This window comes from Zalophus californianus, chromosome 14, assembly GCF_009762305.2.
Source record: "Zalophus californianus isolate mZalCal1 chromosome 14, mZalCal1.pri.v2, whole genome shotgun sequence".
Taxonomy (NCBI): Eukaryota; Metazoa; Chordata; class Mammalia; order Carnivora; family Otariidae; genus Zalophus; species Zalophus californianus.
Genome location: NC_045608.1, coordinates 39875411 through 39897754, shown reverse-complemented (window position 1 = coordinate 39897754; position 22344 = coordinate 39875411). Strand labels below are relative to the sequence as shown.

At 38.5% G+C, this 22344-nt stretch overlaps 1 protein-coding gene and 1 pseudogene across 5 annotated transcripts in view; both read right to left on the bottom strand.

The window, feature by feature from the left end:
• DLGAP1 (DLG associated protein 1) overlaps window positions 1-22344 on the bottom strand; it is a 932188-nt gene that overhangs the window by 718453 nt on the left and 191391 nt on the right. The gene's annotated exons all lie outside the window — the stretch shown is intronic.
• LOC118356249 lies at window positions 21423-21980 on the bottom strand (annotated as a pseudogene).

Sequence of the window (22344 nt, the reverse complement as noted above, 5' to 3'; positions counted from 1 at the left end):
AATATTAAAAGGATTCTAAGTATTTTGCTTTTTTCTTAACTAAATTCTCTTATAAAGCAGAAATATTTTTATCAAATTTACAAATATAAAAAAATCATTTTTCAACTGTTTGAAGATTGGTAAAACTTAGCCATATCATCTCAACACCATGGTTCTCATTAATTATATACATTCATTAACCATGCCAGGTAATTTTATTGATGTTATTTCTTATTACTACCATGAAAATTATCAAGATATACCCATGACTATTTAACCAAAAATTCGATTTATTCATAAAAAGGTCATTATATCATTATTTTTCCAATTTCTTTTCAGTTATCATGAAATAAATTGTCATTTTAAGCTTATTTTCTTGTAGCATTGTGAAAATTTCTCGACATTTACACTGATTTTATCAAATATGGCACTTAGCTTGTGGCTGCTATTTAGCTTCAACATGTAGTTCACATTCCTGATGTTCAATACTTGTATGACAATTTCATTATACAAGTGAGTTTTGAGAATTTTTTTCTCACATGTGTAAGCCCTGCCAACCCTTCAAGGTAAAAATTAATCAACATACAATGTTAACGAATGTCATTACCCTGGCAATTATTTGCTCATTCATCTTTCCAACAAATATTTATTGAAAAAATCTTACCAGACACTGTTCTTAGTGCTTAGAATACATCAATGAACAAAAGAGATAAAATACCTGCCTTCAAGTTCTTGTATGAAACAAATGAAGAAACTGAGGTCTAGCATGAGTAAATTACTTGTTCAAAAGCCTATGACTGGCAAGTATTTACTTCCTGCCTTCAAATCATTGTATACGTAGTTAATGGTAGAGCTGGGCTGAAAAACCATGTTTTCCGTCTTTGGGATGAGGAATATTTCCACAATTCCACACCCTGCCCCTCCACTGCCTACCTCACCATCCCCTCATTGGTTTGTAGTAAGTTTAAACAGTAGTTTATCAAATGTTGGCATTAGATTCTTCTACAGTCTGATAAAAACAATACAATTTTTAGCATTTACAGTGACACATTTCCCTTTGTGATATCTTTCTATGGAGGGGGCTCCATGTGTCTTATCTTCCCAATTACGAAATAAGCAATCATTGTAATTTATAACTTGTGAGCCTGACCGTATTGGGCAGAGAATTGGTATGAAATACTCAGTAACTACTTCTGATAAAGAATTCTGAGAAAATGTTTGTACTATTGTTACTAATTCCATCCTTCATGTTCCCCCTACAATGCACCTATTTTTCTTTTTACGGCCTTAGCAGAAATATTTCCTCTAACCCTAAATTATCTTTGGTTAGATCTTGAGACATCCTATAAGAAATACACAAATGATGTTTGCTAATTCTGGAATAAATTCTCTGCCTAAATTTATTCTAGTTTCAGGTTTCATCATTTGAAATTCCCGTAAAGTAATAATATCTTTAGGTGCTAACACGTATCTATATTCTATGTCAATGAACTGAAGGCAGTTACTTCTGAGATATGTAAAAGTTAGGGAAATGTTAGAGTCTTACAGGTGCATATTTTTTGTTTCTTTGTTTTCAAATATTTTAAAATGCGGTCCATCTACAAAGCTTCCATTGATGCTGGTTATATAATTATAATTAGATTTCATGCACTCCTCCTATATACCACTTGTCATTTTATCACTAAGGGGAGAGAATTGAAGCTATTTTTCTGTAAGGTAAATATTCATGGTTTCCTGGAAAACACAAAGTTGAACTCACTTCTCAACTTCCTTCAGTTTACTTACACACATACACAATACATACAAATAAATAGATGTACGTCGTATATTTATGATTCCATGTATCATAGAGATTTTCTCTGAGTGAAACTCCTATAAGGGTAGTGATTTAATAAACCCTAAAAATCATTCTACACTTTATGAGTACTTGAGCCACTAAGAAATGTCTAATGCTTTTTAATAATAATCCACATGATTAGTATCCTTAATTGCTATAAATATGTACGGATAAAAAGAATAAATGCAGCAGATTTTTCTAATGGTGAGACAAAATGTTGAGCTGGTACAGATAAAGTACCTGATGATAAAATGTATTCTAATAAATTAGTCCCTTGTAGAACTGAAAATAATACGTACAAAGCCATAAATTAACTAAATTTGTCAATTTGCATTCCCACCCAATTAAAGTAGCACATCTGCTGTATCATTTCAGAAAATAGTAAAATGTTTTAGACCTATAAAATAGGGTTTGCCATGGAAGGGATTAATGCCATAAAGCATTAGCAAATCCTTAACTAAATTTGCTAAGAAAGGAAAGCCTTGTTAAACTTATGCATTTAAAAAGTAGAAGCAACATTTTCTGTGATCATAGAACAGGGCCAGCAATGAAAGAAAAGAACATGCTTTCCAGCATGCCCCCAAGTTAAAGTTAAATTATATAGACTATGGATAGGATGATAGCAAATAATTACAGGAAATATGTTATACATCAGCAAACACTATAACAACCTGTCTGGACTGTTTTGTCTCAGTTACATCATTTTATAATATTTAGTTTCAAAAATAGTAATGAGCTTGTTCATTGTGTCAACCTTAGCCACACGGGATGGGGAAAATTTGTTTTGATATCGGGTCATGTGGAAAATGATGAAATGAATGGGACTAGCAATAGGAAAGAGCACTGCAGGCTTAGTATTGCTCTATTATATACATGGCTGTCAAAAGAAGCTAATAAAATACTAGGTTGCAGAACTGAGTAGAGTAAAGAAATTATAATCTCATGGGTCTTTGCACAATCCTACCCACCTGAGATGTGTGTGTGTGTGTGTGTGTGTGTGTGTATGTGTGTGTGTATAACAGAGGGAGAAGCAGGGTCCCCGCCGAGCAGGGAGCCCGGCGCGGGGCTCGATCCCAGGACCCGGAGATCACGACCTGAGGTGAAGTCAGCGGCTTAACCGACTGAGCCACCCAGACGCCCCCTGAAACCTTTTTTAAAAATGGGACAAATTCGTCAAGTGAAATCATATACACACACACATACACACACACACACACACACACACACACACATATATATTCCTTATTTCTGGGAGTCACTTTTCAAAAGGAACATTGATGAATTGATGTGCTTTCAAAATAAAGAAAAAGGCTCCTGAACTTTGGCAACATGAGTGATAAAGAAAATGAGGATGTTTAATATGTAAAATGAGACAGGGAAATATTTGTGAGATGAGAGCAGAAGGATTACTTATTTTGATTTCCTGAAACCAGTACCAACACCTAAATATATTAGTTGCCAGTGATGGGTAAATGGCCTGAAAAATAAATTAAAAAATAAATAATAATGCATGGGGATTGCCAACTGTGGCAAAAATAATTTCATTATGTTTAACTCTACATATCTTTTTCTTTTCTCGCAAAAACTTTTGTGCAACGTTAAACGACAGACTCTATGGAAGGCTTTATCAGTGGTAGAGCTTACACATTTTGAAAAGATAAAGCAGTTTTAAAGTAAAGAATCTTTTCAAACATACTAACCATAATGGAGACAATTAGTAAACAGACTTTGCCAAGAAGTCATCTGCATACCTGCACAAGGTTTTAGTCAATGAAGTTAACGAGTAAGTAAAAAAGTACTATTTCTACCAAATTTTAATTTCAAGCAGAATATAGTCATATCCAAACCAAAGAATCAATATGCTCTTGTCTGATCCAAGAAACCCAGCAGCCAGAGTCCTAACAGGCCAAAAGAATTAAAGTTCAAGGGCTTGAATGTGGAAACAAACACAGATGATCCTCTTGCTAAAGGAAACACATAAAAGAACATATGGATGGGATTCAAATCTTTGGCCACAGGTCATGTCCAGTTAAAGGTCCTGTGTGGCCAACCAAGTCAAGAGAAGCCCTTCAGTGTCAGAAGTATAAATGCCATTCTTTGTAGAGGAGGCAGTTTAGATCCATGGGGCTATTGGAGTGATGGATGGCCTCATGGTCTCCAGTAGCACTGGTTGTTCTCATCTAAGCCCTGATCATTTGGACATGAGGGACCTGGAGTATGAGTGCTGGACCTAAATGCTCAAGAACAAATTAGGGTGAGGGGACATCCTATCAATGCTTTTTCGACATGTAACCCCACACAGTGAAATATTCAGTGCAGTTATTATAGACTTGAAGCTCAGAAATAAATCGAAAGCTCTCGTGTCTGTAGGTATCTTTCTGATCTAGAATCCCGAGAAGAGACTCAAAAGTTACAAACAGAAGTCTAAAGGAGGAACAGAGGCAAAGAAGCAAACTGAAAAGAAGATACAATGTTGGTCGGAGGACAAGAGAAGCTACCTTAACACAATGTTACGAATATACAGGGCAGTTCTGACAGACTTCAGGGAAAAAGTAACTATGTACATCCTGTTTACTTCTGAAGTAGCGGGGCTGATGGAACTTGATCCTGGACAGAGGGTAAAACCTCCCTACTCAGAGAAAGAAATGTGGACAAAATTGATTTAAAAAAATGATGCTTTGGCCAACCCAGAACACAGTAATTTTATACCTCTTCCTGACAGACACTTAAGGGACAGAGTCTGGACAAAAATGTTGACAACAACAGTTTCAGGATCCATAAGACAAAGTCTTCTGTTTCGTGAGGCAAAACAGTGTTGTATGGCAGAGGAGAAATGGGAGAAATTGAGCAGTTCATCAAAACGAACCAACCAACCTAAAAGCAAGCAAGCAAGCCCAGGTGAGCCTGTTTGAAAGGAAACAGAACACCAGAGGCTGAGCCTTCACTATGAGTAGAAATATGGCAAAAAGGACTACTTTTCAAAGCCTGGACAATTCAAAGCGGTAGTCCCTCAGGGGACTGCAGGTGTCTGTAGTCCCTCAGGGGACAGGCAGTGAAAAACATCAACTAGTATCTCAGTGCAGGCATCGGAAATGATCCCAAAGTTAAGGGGTGTAAGAAGAAGCCACCCCAAGAGACCAGATTCTTGGGCTCCCAGAATTCAGGGCAGAAAGAACAGAGTTTGCTGTGGGCACAGACTGAAAATTGCTGTGGGATCTTTCAGCGATGGGATGAGACAGAAGAGCAGGATTCGGAGTTGCACACCTCAGTTGCTCATTTAGAAATATTTAAAATAGTGAGGTCAGTGAGCATCACTGTTTGTGATGTTAAGGATATAGGAAAGAACGAAGCCTACAGAAAACTTGGCCTTTATAGGACTTACATTCTAGGGAAGGTGACAGAAAATAAGCAAGATAAATTCTATTCTCCTTGGATTGTTCTCATATAACATTTTATGTAAGCTGGAAAGAAAGTCAGGCATTACTGAAAAGAAGTGCTACTCTACTTGGTAAAACATTACATTTCATCCTACCAAAGTCAGGCTTTCCAAATACAATGGCTTGACCTACTGTCTCTGTTCTTGTAACAAAGAAAGAGGAATGGTGACCATTTCAAATCTTGCAAAAAATATTTCTATTCATTCATTTTTATATACTAGGTACTAGGTTGTTACTGTATCTATATACCAGGTAGTATTTATATACGACATGTGCACAATTTCTAAAATCGATGGAGAAATACATATTATGAAAAACTGAAATGAAAAAGTATTCTGTAGGTGAAATTTATAGAATGTAAGTGTAAAACTTGATTTTTAGTTGAGATAATCTATGGAATCTAACCACTGAACCCTTCTTTCTTAGCGAAACACAGTATCTATGGAGATCAAAAGCACAGGCAGGAACTAACAGAGCGGGCAACTCCCCTGAGCCTCATCACAGTGTGTAGGAATGAAGTTCCTCCCTCTTGAACCTCTTAGAATTTACTGAAGTCAGCTGGTCTAGGTAACACCTTTAGGTTTTCCAAGCGTGAAGATGTAAATTGCAAATTAAAATCCAAGAAAAGTAAAACAAACAAAGCCGTTACTTGAGCTGTTAACCTTAAAAATCTGGGTGATTACTGATTAACATTCCTAATCCCATAATTTTTAAAGATTGTATTTATTTATTTGAGGGAAAAAATGCACGAGTGGGGGGGAGTGGCAGAGGGAGAGGCCGCCTCCCCACTGAGCAGACAGCCCAAGCTGAGATTCGATCCCAGGACCCCAGGACCATGACCTGAGCCCAAGGTAGACGCTTAACAGACTGAGCCACCCAGGTGCCCCTCCCCCATAAATTTTTTACCATAAAAAATGAATATCAAAAGGGAAGGGACAAGTGAAAATTTCTAAGGAAACATGAAAAGAAAACCACATATGTGGTCTATCTTACTGTTTGATCTATGATGTACTTTTTATGGCCCTAAAATAGCCATACGAGGAGTTGTCAGCATGTCCTGATATTTCTTATTTGTTAATAACACAATGAACATTTGAAAAGAGAAACTAAAATACAGTTGTATATTATTAATCTTTTTTAAAAATCAAAAGCATAGTAAGTGGAGGAATAGGAAGATGTGGGAATCAAGGTTTCATTTTAAAACAAATATTTGCTCTGAGCCCAAGCCAAGATGTCAGACTTTGAAAATACAAGGAATCTAATTCGAATATTTACATTACGTGTGATGGCAGTGATGAGGATATCTGGGCTTCCTGCCCTCTGTCCAGTTCAGACAGATAATATAAATGGAAATTGAAATACAGACTGAGAAGATGCCAAGGCTCATCAGAAGGAAGGAAAGGTCTTTATACAACTAACTACAGAGCTGCTCCCATTTCTCTGGTTTTGTCCAGGGGAGGGGTGACCCTGGGAGACTAGGACTTCTTCTGCTTGGTATTATGCATGTAAGTGTAGTCCTTATCATAAGAGACTATTAAATATTTATTTAGGCACATTGTTTAGAACTTTCCACAACCAGATGACCCAGTGATCCAAAACTAAAAACTAGCTTTCCAAATTCCAGTTATTATGTATATATAGGTGTTACTACATATTTTTCTTAAAAATCTTTCAATTATTTCATATACAATCATATTTAATGCCACCAATAGATTTCAGTTATTACAATAAAGTAGGTATAGTTCTATCTACCATCAGAACCACAAATATGGTGCAATATAATACTGCAGGTCTCACTGAGTTTATAATTGAAATCTCACCCAGCAAAGGAAGCCTAATAAGGTACTAGCCCTATACACACAGAAATTTAAGGAATATTGGTAATTGTAGATCTGAGAAAAATCATGAAGCATTGACCTTGAGGGAAAAGGACCACAAAAGCAAAATGGTTCAAATTGCATAAAAATAAAATTAGAAAATATTTTGTCAAAGCTGCCTCTAGCTAGTAGTTCCCAAATTGGGGCTGTACATTAGAATCACTTGGAGTACTGTTTTATTATGATTATGATTGATTATGATTATGATTAATTTGAGAGAGAGAGAGGGGGGCAGATTGAGAGAACAAGTGGGAGGAGGGGCTGAGGGAGAAGGAGAGCCCCGCAGAGCAGGGAGCCCGATGCAGGACTTGATCCCAGGACCCTGGGATCATGACCTGAGTCGAAGGTCGATGCTTAACTGACTCAGCCATCCAGGCACTGCTTGGGGTACTGTTTAAAAGACATTTGTCAGAGTCTCACATACAGACTGATTAAGTAGGTGACTGATAAATATTTTTACCAGAATCACAACAATATACAGAAATCACTGCTAGATGGTTTCCATCTAAAACATTATAAACAGTTTTTTTCAATGTGTTTTCTGTCATTAATAAACTCAATGTTCAAAGCTGAATAGCTAAAGTAACGTGGAGTTGTCCTTAAGCAGATCCAGCAACCATAAAAATGGATCAGAGTAATGAGAAACTGATCCTGCTCATGGAAATCCATTTTTCCCCATTTCTAATTTTTTTGAATTATATAAACAATACATGGCTGGTTTTGGAAAACAGAAATAAAAGCAAGAAGTCTAAATCATCATCCATTATCAAAATGTTCAGTGATTGTTAATGCTGTGAAAGTATTCTTTTTGATGTTTGAATATATATATACTTATTTTAAAACAGATCGATCATTAAACTGTATTCTAGTGAGTTTTTTTATGTAGCAACATATGATCATTTTGCATGTTGTTAAATGATGTCTTATTACATTTCATGATTTTCATCTACTATCATACAATTTCTTGTTTCTTATTGTTTAAACAAATTAGAAGAAAATATCCATTATAAATACTGCTCCTTGATTAGGTCCTTAGGATAATTTTTTCCCTACATCTTTTAATATATTTTCCAAAAATGGGCTTAGAGGTTAAACACACACACACACACATCTATATTACATCTTGCACGTAAAAATTAGGCCAAATAGAATTTCAAGGACAATCTTTCTACCCCAGTGGGAACTAGAGGTCACAGAAGGGAGAAACAGGCTAGAAAGATGGTGTGGAATGGCATGACATGGATCGAACACCTTGCAGAAGAGGCTTAGGGCTGCTTGGCAGCACCAGCTGATCCCTGTGCTCATGTTCCTAGCGAGTGCCAACAGCATGAGTGAGCACAAAGCTGCTGCAGCCCACTGCAAATTTCCGAGTATGGGATATACCCTTGCAAATCCCTAATATTACTACTTGGTCAATTGGATAAAGCTGTGATTACAGTATACACAGTATTATTCCAAAGAACAAAGGAAAAAGGAGAGAGAACCCAAGGCGTGTCATGATGCTGTTGAAGGATGAAGTTCATTATGATTCTAATATTCAGAAGATACTACAGAAGTTTTCTCTCTCTGCATAGTGCAAGATGGTCAAACAAATGTGCAAAGGTAGAGACTGGCTCCAATTATGAAGCACGCAATTATTACATACATGCCAGGCAGGAATACAGAAAACATTACCTGCAATAATAACCTCTGAAAAATGTCAGTGATAAGAGTCAACTCTGACTCAGAAACACATCTCCTAATTTCTAGGTGAAGGAATAGGTAAAGTCTAGTCTCTATGTTAAATTCAATTATATCAAAAGAGATCATAGTTGCAATGACTAGAGTAAGAACACTGCTGTTGGCAAAATCAGATTAAACCATGCTCCAAAACAATACTGACTCATTTAAAAGTAGAGTGACCTCGGGGGCGGAGCAAGATGGTGGAGGAGTAGGAGACCTGGATTTCGTCTGGTCTCAGTAATTCAGCTGAATAGGGATCAAACCACTCTGAACACCTACGAACTCAACAGGAGATCGAAGATAAAAAGAGTAACAACTCTCTGAACAGAAAAGCAACCACTTTCCGGAAGGTAGGACGTGCGGAGAAGTGAATCCGAGGCGATATTCGGGAGGATAGACGGCGGGGGAGGGGGGCCTCCGTCGGCCGCTTCTGGCAAGTGACAGAGCCGCGGAGCACAAAATCGGAACTTTTAGAAGTCGGCTCCGTGGAGGGACATCGGTCCAGTGGCTAAGCAGGGGTCGAACCCTCGTGGGACAGTGTGGTCTCAGGACCCTCGGGGTCACAGAAGGACCAGGGGTGCCTGAGTGCCACAGAGCTCCCAGGTACCGGAGCGGGGAAGCCGGCTGCAGAGACGGAGCCGAGGCGTGGGCTCTCAGCTCGGGGTTGCCATAAACTGTGATCTGCGCCACAGTCGGGCCACTGCTCCTCCAGCAGGGACCTAACAAGCGGCAGAGCCGGGGAGACTCCCCTCCCTCCCCCGGGAGGAGCGGCGCGGGAGCGCACTGCAGGGATCTGCTGGGCTTAGAGACTCCACACGGGGTCGGGTGCCAGACATAGAAATGCTCGGTCACAGGCCGGGTGAGCACGGAGTGCGGCCAGAGACTGGGGAGACGGGAGTGACTGCTTTTCTCTGGGGGCGCACTGAGGAGCGGGGCCCCGAGTTCTCAGGTCCTCCGGGCGGAGATTGGGAGGCCACCATTTTCACCCTGGTCCTCCAAATCTGTACCGAGAGCTTGCAGGGAACAAAAGCTCCTGAGAGCAAACCCGAGCAGTTTGCTTAGCCCGGACTCACAAGGGCGGGGCAATCCTGCCTCCGGCAAAGACATTTGGGAACCACGGCAACTGGCCCCGCCCCCAGAAGATCAGCACGAACAGCCAGCAAGCCAAGACCAAGTTTACCGATCAAGGAGAATGGGAGAACTCCAGTGCTAGGAGAATACTGCACATAGAATTCATGGCTTTTTTACCATGATTCATTAGTTTTTCAAAGTTAATTTTTTTAACCGTTTTTTTTTTGAATTTTTCTTTTTCCCTTTTTCAACCAACATCTTATCAATCCCTTTTTTAAAAAAACATTTTTTACTTTTCTTTTTTAGAGTCATATTTTTATCCCTTCATAGTAGTTACCCTTATTTTTGGAATATATATAGGTTGTTCTCTCTTTAAAATTTTGAGATACAGTTTCTTCTAACAGATCAAAATATAACCTAAATCACTAGTGTACGGCTTTGTTCTAGTCTCCTGCCTGATCACATTCTCTCCCTTTTTTTTTCTTTTCTCTTTTTATTTTTTAAAATCTTCTTTCTTTCTAAAAACAACTTCTTATCAATTCCATTTATAAAATCTTTTATAATTTTCATCTTTACAGTCATCTTCCATCCCTTCATTGTATCAACCCTTATTTTGTACATATATAAGTCTTTCTTCCTTTAAAATTTTAGCAGGCACTTTCTTCTAACAGACCAAAATACGCCCAAAATCTAGTGTGCGGCACTGATCTATGCACTAGCCTGATCATATTTGATCATATTCTGTTTTTTTATTTGTTCGGTTTTTGTTTTTATTTTTTCTTTTTCCTTTTTTTCCCCTCTTTCTTCTTTCTTTCCCTTTCTTGTCTCCTGGTTTCAGGACTTTTCTGATTTGTATAGAGAATATTTGCTGGAGACATTGTTAACCTGTTAGCATTCTGTTCTCTCATTCATCTATTCTCCTCTGGACAAAATGACAAGACGAAAAAAATCACCTCAGCAAAAAGAACAAGAGGTAGTACCATCTGCCAGGGACCTGCTCAATACGGACATTAGTACGATGTCGGACCTAGAGTTCAGAATCATGACCTTAAAGATACTAGCTGGGATTGAAAAAAGTGTGGACCTTATTAGAGAAACCCTTTCTGGAGAAATAAAAGAACTCAAATCTAACCAAGTCGAAATCAAAAAGGCTATCAATAAGGTGCAATCAAAAATGGGGGCACTAACTACTAGGATAAATGAGGCAGAAGAGAGGATCAGCGATATAGAAGACCAAATGATGGAAAATAGAGAGGCTGAGAAAAAGAGAGATAAACAACTACAGGATCACGAGGGCAGAATTCGAGAGATTAGTCATACCATAAGATGAAAAACATTAGAATAATTGGGATCCCAGAAGAAGAAAAAGAGAGAGAGGGGCAGAAGGTATATTGGAGCAAATTATAGCAGAGAACTTCCCCAATGTGGGGAAGGAAACAGGCATCAAAATCCAGGAGGCACAGAGAACCCCAATCAAAATCAATAAAAATAGGTCAACACCCTGACATCTAATAGTAAAACTTACGAGTCTCAGAGACAAAGAGAAAATCCTGAAAGCAGCTCGGGAGAAGAGATATGTAACCTACGATGGTAGAAACATTAGATTGGCAACAGACCTACCCACAGAGACCTGGCAGATCAGAAAGGACTGGCATGATATCTTCAGAGCACTAAACGAGAAAAATATGCAGCCAAGAATACTATATCCAGCTAGGAAATAGAAGGAGAGATAAAAAGCTTCCAGAACAAAAACTAAAGGAATTTGCAAACACAAAACCAACCCTATAAGAAATATTGAAAGGGGTCCTCTAAGCAAAAAGAGAGCCTAAAAGCAGCACAGATCAGAAAGGAACAGAGACAATATACAGTAACAGTCACTTTACAGGCAATACAATGGCACTAAATTCATATCTTTCAAGAGTTACCCTGAATGTAAATGGGCTAAATGGCCCAATCAAAAGACACAGGCTATCAGATTGGATTAAAAAACAAGACCCATCTATATGCTGTCTGCAAGAGACTCGTTTTAGACCCAATGGCACCCCCACATTTAAAGTAAGGGGGTGGAAAACCATTTACCATGCTAATGGACACCAAAAGAAAGCTGGGGTGGCAATCCTTCTATCAAACAAATTAGATTTTAAAACAAAGACTGTAATAAGAGATGAAGAAGGACACTATATCCTACTTAAAGGGTCTATCCAACAAGAAGATCTAACAATTGTAAATATCTATGCCCCTAACATGGGAGCAGCAAATTATATAAGCCAATTAATAACAAAAGCAAAGAAACACATTGACAACAATACAATAATAATGGGAGACTTTAACACCTCCCTGACTGAAATGGACAGATCATCTAAGCAAAAGATTAACAAGGAAATAAAGACTTTAAATGACACACTGGACCAAATGGACTTTACAGACATATTCAGAACATTCCATCCCAAAGCAGCGGAATACACATTCTTCTCTAGTGCCCATGGAACATTCTCCAGAATTGATCACATCCTAGGTCACAAATCAGGTCTCAACCGGTACCAAAAGATTGGGATCATTCCCTGCATATTTTCAGACCACAATGCTTTGAAACTAAAACTCAATCACAAGTGGAAAGTCGGAAAGAACTCAAATCCATGGAGGCTAAAGAGCATCCTACTAAGGGATGAATGGGTCAACCAGGAAATTAAAGAAGAATTTAAAAAATTCATGGAAACCAATGAAAATGAAAACACAACTGTCCAAAACCTTTGGGATACAGCAAAGGCAGTCCTGAGAGGAAAGTATATAGCAATACAAGCCTTTCTCAAGAAACAAGAAAGGTCTCAAATACACAACCTAACCCTACACCTAAAGGAGCTAGAGAAAAAACAGCACATAAAGCCTAAACCTAGCAGGAGAAGAAAAATAATAAAGATCAGAGCAGAAATCATTGAAATAGAAACCAAAAGAACAGTAGAACAGATCAACAAAACTAGGAGCTGGTTCTTTGAAAGAATTAACAAATTGGATAAACCCCGGGCCAGACTTATCAAAAAGAAAAGAGAAATGACCCAAATCAACAAAATCATGAATGAAAGAGGGGAGATCACAACCAACACCAAAGAAATACAAACAATTATAAGAACATATTATGAGCAACTCTATGCCAGCAAATTAAATAACCTGGAAGAAATGGGTGCATTCCTAGAGATGTATCAACGACCAAAATTGAACCAGGAAGAAATAGAAAACCTGAACAGACCTATAAACCACTAAGGAAATTGAAGCAGTCATCAAAAATCTCCCAACAAACAAAAGCCCAGGGCCAGGTGGCTTCCCAGGGGAATTCTATCAGACATTTCAAGAAGAATTAATACCTATTCTCCTGAAACTGTTCCAAAAAATAGAAATGGAAGGAAAACTTCCAAACTCATTTTATGAGGCCACCATTAGCTTGATCCCCAAACCAGACAAAGACCCCATCAAAAAGGAGAATTACAGACCAATATCCTTGATGAACATGGATGCAAAAATTCTCACCAAAATACTAGCCAATAGGATGCAACAGTACATTAAAAGGATTATTCACCATGACGAAGTGGGATTTATCCATGGGCTGCAAGGCTGGTTCAACATCCGCAAATCAATTAACGTGATACAATACATTAACAAAGGAAAGAACAAGAATCATATGATCCTCTCAATAGATGCAGAGAAAGCATTTGACAAAGTACAGCATCCTTTCTTGATCAAAACTCTTCAGAGTATAGGGATAGAGGCTACATACCTCAATATCATAAAAGCCATCTATGAAAAACCTACAGCAAATATCATTCTCAATGGGGAAAAACTGAGAGCTTTTCCCCTAAGGTCAGGAACGCAGCAGAGATGTCCACTATCACCACTGCTATTCAACATAGTATTAGAAGTCCTAGCCACAGCAATCAGACAACTAAAAGAAATCAAAGGCATCCAAATCGGCAAAGAAGAAGTCAAATTCTCACTCTTTGTGGATGATATGATACTGTGTGTGGAAAACCCAAAAAACTCCACCCAAAACTGCTAGAACTCATACAGGAAATCAGTACAGTGGCAGGATATAAAATCAATGCACAGAAATCAGTGGCATTCCTATACACCAACAAGAAGACAGAAGAGAGGCAAATCAAGGAGTCAATCCCATTTACAATTGCACCAAAACCCGTAAGATACCTAGGAATAAATCTAACCAAAGAGGCAAAGGATCTGTACTCAGAAAACTATAAAATACTCATGAAAGAAATTGAAGAAGACAAAGAAATGAAAAAACGTTCCATGCTCATGGATTGGAAGAACAAACATTGTGAAGATGTCAATGCTACCTAGAGCAATCTATACATTCAGTGCAATCCCCATCAAAATACCATCCGCTTTTTTCAAAGAAATGGAACAAAGAATCCTAAAATTTGTATGGAACCAGAAGAGACCCCGAATAGCCAGAGGAATATTGAAAAAGAAAAGCAAAACTGGCAGCATCACAATTCCGGACTTCCAGCTCTATTACAAAGCTGTCATCATCAAGACAGTATGGTACTGGCACAAAAACAGACACATAGATCAATGGAACAGAATCGAGAGCCCAGAAATGGACCCTCAACTCTATGGTCAACCAATCTTTGCAAAGCAGGAAAGAATGTTCAATGGAACAAAGACAGTCTCTTTAACAAATGGTGTTGGGAAAATTGGAGAGCCACATGCAGAAGAAACCGGACCATTTCCTCACACCACACAGAAAAATAGACTCCAAATGTTTGAAAGACCTAAACGTGAGACAGGAGTCCATCCAAATCCTAAAGGAGAACACAGGTAGCAACCTCTTCGATCTCAGCCGCAGCAACTTCTTCCTAGAAACATCGCCAAAGGCAAGGGAAGCAAGGGCAAAAATGAACTATTGGGATTTCATCAAGATCAAAAGCTTTTGGACAGCGAAGGAAACAGTCAACAAAACCAAAAGACAACCGCCAGAATGGGAGAAAATATTTTCAAATGACATATCAGATAAAGGGCTAGTATCCAAAATCTATAAAGAACTTATCAAACTCAACGCCCAAAGAACAAATGATCCAATAAAGAAATAGACAGAAGACATGAATAGGCATTTTTCCAAAGAAGACATCCAAATGGCCAACAGACACATGCAAAAGTGCTCAACATCGCTCGGCATCAGGGAAATCCAAATCAAAACCTCAATGAGATACCACCTCACACCCGTCAGAATGGCTAAAATAAACAAGTCAGGGAACGACAGATGTTGGCAGGGATGCGGAGAAAGGGGAACCTCCTACACTCTTGGTGGGAATACAAGCTGGTGCAACCACTCTGGAAAACAGTATGGAGGTGCCTCAAACAGTTGAAGATAGAGCTACCATACGATCCAGCAATTGCACTACTGGGTATTTACCCCAAAGATACAAATGTAGGGATCTGAAGGGGTACGTGTACCCCAATGTTTATAGCAGCAATGTCCACAGTAGCCAAACTGTGGAAAGAGCCAAGATGCCCATCGACAGATGAATGGATAAAGAAGAAGTGGTATATATACAGAATGGAATATTATGCAGCCATCAAAAGAAATGAGATCTTGCCATTTGCAACGACGTGGAATGAACTGGAGGGTGTTATGCTGAGTGAAATAAGTCAATCAGAGAAAGACATGTATCATATGACCTCACTGATATGAGGAATTCTTAATCTCAGGAAACAAACTGAGGGTTGCTGGAGTGGTGGGGGGTGGGCGGGATGGGGTGGCTGGGTGATAGACATTGGGGAGGGTATGTGCTATGGTGAGCGCTGTGAATTGTAGAAGACTGATGAATCACAGATCTGTACTTCTGAAACAAATAATGCAATATATGTTAAGAAAAAGAAAAGAAGATAGCGGGAGGGGAAGAATGAAGGGGAGTAAGTCAGAGGGGGAGACGAACCATTAGAGACGATGGACTCTGAAAAACAAACTGAGGGTTCTAGAGAGGAGCGGGGTGGGCGATGGGTTAGCCTGGTGATGGGTATTAAAGAGGGCACATTCTGCGTGGAGCACTGGGTGTTATGCACAAACAACGAATCATGGAAAACTACATGTATGGTGATTAACATAACAATAAAAATTATTTAAAAAAAAGTAGAGTGACCTCTTACAGGATTCTGCATGCAAATACAAAACAATTAGAATATCACTGGATACCAAACTCTCTAGACCACATGTCACTAGTAATACTCATTTTTTCCCCCGATATGTACAAGACCATTTGGCATTTGTTAGAGAGGGTATGTTTGCATGTGTTTTACTGAATACTAAAATCAATATCATTATGACAAAAACACTTCATATCAGAGAAACCCGTATTGTTTTTAAAAGCATTTCAATGTTTTTCTGCAGCCCATTTACAGGCCCCTTGACCCTCCACCCTAACTCCCTACAGAGGAGAAAATTCAAAGCTTTAAGAATAAAATGGATCACTTTAAAATAATACATTCCCACTTCACTTCCTAAATTTAATCCATGTCTAAAGGACTTTCCTACATTCCCAGGAAAGAGCAGACTGAAAACTTAATGCAGAAAAGTTTTTACTAGAGTGGGTGAAACTGCAGAACTTTGAGTCCATTTTCAAAGACAAATCAAATACAAACTTATTTAAAGCCTAACCCACTTTAGGAATACATATTGAAAAAAATCACCATTTACTTAAAAATGATATACTTATACCCCTTTTCTACCAACTGTCGAAAATCAGAGAAAATCAGATGCATGAGGCATTCTCTCAGATTACAGAATAATTTAATTTTGGGCGCATGGCAAAAAAAGTATGTCTTGGTATCTTCCATTTCTTTACTTGGTATTTTCTACTTCTTTGACCCCATCCTGTTTCCTCCCATTTTCAAATACAAGCAAATCAGTGAATTATCAATTCTAAGGGTGTAAATTGAGCCAAACACTGGTATCTCAAATCCATAATTTTTTATCCTTTGGGACATGCTTTTGTTTTTCACTGGTGAATCAAGAACCTTCTCTGGCATGACATTCAAAGACTCTGGCATCAATTTATTGAAATAATTTTCCCCACCTCACTTCCTGCTCATCCTTTGAAAAAGAGCCTATTTTCTAATCAGGCCAAACTGCATTCTTCCTAGATGAGCCATACTTGTTAGCCTATATTCCCAGCTAAAATGTGTCTAGAAGACACAGCTCCAATGTCCCAACCTCCCTGATGGCATCCCTGTTTACACAGGATAAGAGTCAGGGTTTTGTGTGAAGACCACACATGTCCTCTGTGATCTTTCAAAGCTTGGTGTAAGGAGTGAACTAGACGAGGCATGTGTAGAATCCAACATTGTGCAGATATTAAAACATTTCCATTTCTGTACTCCTCCGCCACTGTTGTTCCAAAGGAATCTATGTTCACTGGAATGACAAGCATTTACTGCACTGTAATGTGGCTATCTGGTTATACATTTGGCTTTCCCTGTAGACTAATGGTGGCCTCAGTGACTGATCTTAGGTGGGTCTCAATAAACATTTGTTGCATTGCATTGTATTGTGTCTCCAGAACAGAGATTGTCTCTTATTCCCCAGAGCACAATGTCTAGCATTTAGTAGTAATAGATAGGGTAGATATCCAGAGGATTGATTTTTTTTAATCAGTGTGCAAGGGTGGGGACAGAATAATAGGATAGATAGATAATAGATACAGAGAGAAAGAAAGAGAAAGAAAGAAAGAAAGAAAGGAGATAATGCCTGTATGAGCTGGTACCCACTTCATCTGGCTCTGTCACTTACTAGCTGTACGACCTGAGGCAAATTACATACACTCTCTAATCTTCTATTGCATCATCTGGGATAAAAAAGGTATCATGCTCTTAGGACTACTCATAAAATCAAAGAAAGGTAGGTGAGGTGCTTAAGCAAGTGCCTGAAACACAAGTTGATGTTTGAAAAATGTTATTTTCATCATATAGTGCTAAGAGTCCTCCGCCTGGACTCCTTAAGAAAAGCTATTAATTGTGCTTAAAGATGCTAATGATTAAAGTAATAAGAGAGTCAGTTAAGCCAGTACTGAGTGCTTACTATGGGTCCATCATCCGTTAACTCACTTATATTGTATAATTTAGCAAGGAAAAATAAGTTAAAATAGTATAATAACAGTCTTAGATTAATCAGGGAGAAAGAAAAAAAATACTGAGATTCCCACTTTATTATCCAGGCTCTTACCAAATAGGCAATACTCAAGCCAACTTCTCTGAAGACAGTCATGCATTATGACCCAGTCCCCCCATGTCTGGATTTTCCTAGACTTTGCTTTATCATTTCCTTTACTTTTCTAGTCAACCGTGAAGTCACTGAGGACAGAGATTGTGTCAGTCACCTTGCTAGCTCTCCTACCCTAAAAGTGGAGTGCATGCACACACACACACACACACACACTCAGAACACACAAATGTAGAGAAGGTGATAAACTTCCTCCACGTGAAGGTGGGGAGGGCACAGTAGATTAAGGGAAAGGACAGCCTCTGAAACGCTAGCAATGAGCAGATGAATCAGACCACCCAAACAGAATGCAGGCGCAGAGTTACACGTTCTCTGATACAATTTGTTGCATTCCTAAAATCTGTAATTTGGTTAGTTCATCTTCCTTTAATCTTGCATCATTTTATAGCTTCATTCCAGTTTCCTTCTCTCCTCAAGCCTGCAGTTAATGCCACTTTCCGCTTGGATGCCTTAATTCATAGCTCTGTAATGTCTGCATTCTCTGCTGGATGAAACATTTTGTGTTCCAAAGCAATTCTTTACCTCTACATATTGGCAACCTCAGCTTCCAGAGCTTCAACAAACACCTGGAATGGCCTTCCTGAAGCCAGGCTATCACCACTGGAAACCCTAGTTTCCTATCTTCTCCCATCACCTGGGAGCTAATTGGTAGAACAGGTGGCATCGATCCTAGCAGCTCTCCTATACCTGGTGAAGCAGCTGTTTCCTGCTCAGAGGATGGATTTAAACTTCCACCATCTTTAATCACCAAACAGCACTTCACCATAAATGGTGCAATATCTGAAGTTTTTTTCCTGGTAATGACACTCGTACTTCGCCCGACTTGGGCATGGAACAGGCCTGTGCATTACTTCGGATTACAGGTGATACCTGTACAGGGGACGCAGGGCATACCTGATAACTTTTACAATTTGTGAACACCTGTTATGGAGTAGGTGCTATACAAAGCATTAAATATTATTTTTATCTTCTAGCAATAGAATAAGGAAAGCGTGCCAACTTTCTAAGTGAGGAAACAGGCTTGGAGAGGTTAAGTATGGGTTAGCATCCAGGTAAGATGTTAACAAGGAGTAAAGAAGAGAATCCATGTACGTGAATCCAACTGTGACAACCCCTTCTCTTTCCACCATGCAGCCTTGTGATCTGAAGGAAATGCACCTATGCCTAATAGTGCCAAGGAAGCCCTGGGCCATGGGCAAAAAGTTACTGAAGTATAATATACATACGGGAAAATTAAATTCTTATTGTTAAAGCTTATTTATGAAGAGAAAAATGAAAAAGGTATTTAGTTGGAAATGTAAAATAGCTGTCATTTTAGCATATCCTCTAAACCCATCATTGAAAAACAATGATCACTGGTTATTTTCACATTTCCATAGGATCCCCAGCCTTCTGAGCAGATTGCTGGAAGGGTCTTTGCATAACAGACAGTCTTAGAAGCTAGACACAGTGGCTCCATTAGATTAGAGAGCACTGGAGGGATGTGGAGACCAAGCCATCTCCTTCCTAATTTCCTGGAAGAGATTTGCTTACATTCCAGGATAATGGAGGGAAGAGGGATGTGTAGCAGCCAATGAAAGCTTAGAGTCTCCTAATCTTGGTGTTTCTCTCTTATTATGCAAACCTACTGCAAAGGCAGGTAAACATCTGGCCTTACAGCATCTTCCTGTGGAGCGTGGGGCATGGGAAACAGGAACCAGAGCAAAGATAGATCTCTGGCTGAAGCTTTCATGCAAACCATGCATCTCTAACCCAGAATCTAGTGTCCTCTTTTAGTATATGTGCATAAAACTGTCAGGCTAACTTGCTTGCTTGCAAGCAAGGTAATTTGAGCGCCTTCCTACTTTCAGAATACAGAGGTTCTCAAAGTGGTTTCCTCGACCAGCTGCCTTGGCGCCACCTGGGAACTTGTTAGAGAAGCAAATTATTGGGTGTCAGTCAGCCCAGATCTACTGAATCAGCAACGCTAGGGCTGGAGCTCAGCAATTTACTCTTTAATAAGCCTTTTGGGTAAAACTAAATAAAATTTATGAATCACTGAAACATACTTTATTTCTAGTTATGATCATTCCATTTGGCAGTGTCTTACTAACAAATTCATTTTTAAAAGAACACCCAACAGATCTATCTCTAAAACATTTTGGAATTCTTAGAAGAAATCATTCCTATGTGTTTTGAGTTTTTATTAATTATTCTTTTTTATATTTTATATATATTTATTTTTATCATTATTTTGTACTCTAATGTAGTACAAACTCTACATTCATGACCATGATTTAGCACTACTCAGAAGAGTTTCCTCAACTATAAATATCACTTAATTGATACAAAGTTAATAATATACACTGAGCATCTATGAAAATGAAAATCATATTTTGTCATATTGTCTTTAAGTTGAAATGTCTTGCTTTTATAAAGATAATTATTAACTTTTTAGTTGTGATTAATCATAAAAAATACTCAGAGTATATTAAAAAAGAATGAAAAAATTAAAAACTATTAACATCTGTTCTGTATTCTTTCAGAATGTTTTTACTTAAAAAAGTTACTTTAGGATAATATCAGCTATCAGGTTTTAATAGTTATGTAATATTCTTATAAATTATAATTTGTTTATAACTAATCCATCCTCTATAGTACACTAGTTTATATTTTTTAAACTTATTATTGCAAGGTATATTACAGAGTGGTCTAAGTCATTCCTTAGGATAAATTCAACTGGAAAAGTATTAAAAACTAATAAGAGATCAGTAAATGTTTAATTACAAATAATCAATAGCTTTCCTCTGTACCAACAAAATCCTCTCAGACAATTCAAAAGAAAAATGATCTCATTTGTAACAGCAAATTTTCTTTTTCCTTTGTGTGATAAAGCTTTGCCTGTGTCTTCATCTGAAAAAAGTGTGTTCTTTGTTTCAGGTGAGCCTTTTATACAAAGCATGTAAGTTTTGCTTTTTGATTCATTCTAAAGAGGGTTTGTCTTTTAATAGGGGGATTGCATCCACAAAAATGGCAATATTTGGTCTTCAGCTTGCTTATGACTTTGTTGACTATATTATTAGCACATCACTTTTTGTCTCACTTTGCTAAAATAATAAAGTTTAAAAAACTCCCTCAGCCACTTATAAATTATGCATACCAGTTATATTCTACTAGGGTTTATCTATAAATTTTTTTTTCTCTTTTTATTTTTATTTGCATTTATTCTGCAGAATTTACTCCCGGGCCATAAGTTTTTGTTTCTTCAGTTTCTTCTGGGATATCTTTTTCTTCTGGTTTAGGAACAATCTGCTCTTTTTCAGTAAGGATCATCTCAATGTGGCAGGGAGAGCTCATGTATGGGTTAATCCGACCATGAGCCCTGTACGTTCTACGCCGCATCTTGGGGGCTTTGTTCACCTGGATGTGCTCAATGACCAGAGAATCAACATCTAAACCCTTAAGTTCAGCATTACTCTCTGCATTTTTAAGCATGTGCAGTAAAAATTCAGCACTCTTCTTGGGCCACCGACCCTGTGTCCAGCCCCACTGTTTGGCCTGGGCACACCTACCAACTCCATCATTGTAGCGACGGAATGGCACACACTGCTTCTGTAAAGTGACGTCCTTCAGATACTTGGTGGCTTTTCGGATATGCATACCCTTAATGGCCTGGGCAGTTTCACGTGTGTTCTTAAAGTGAACACGAAGATTTGAACCTCTTGATTTACATGATTTCGTAGGGTTTTCTGGGTCAAGCGAATAGCGAACCATTTTCAGAGGTCACCTCAGGCCGCTTAGGGGAAAGAGGAAGAGCGGGTTTATCTATAAATTTAAAAGCACTTTGTCAATGTCATATGTAAGATAAAATCTTGAGTAGCATTTTATACATTGCTTTCCTCACACCTCTTCCCACCCACATACAAATATGCCCCCCCCACACACTCCATGCCCCTCCTGACTGTACAGTTTAAGAAATCTTGTACTTCTTCTCCAGAAATGCTTTTTTTAGTTGCATTAAACTTCACACTCCTGAGGCACCCGGGTGGTGCAGTCAGTTAAGCGCCTGATCTTGGTTTCAGCTCTGGTCGTGATCTCAGGGTGGTGAGATCGAGCCCCACTTCAGCTCCATGCTCTGCGCAGAGTCTGCTCTCCTCC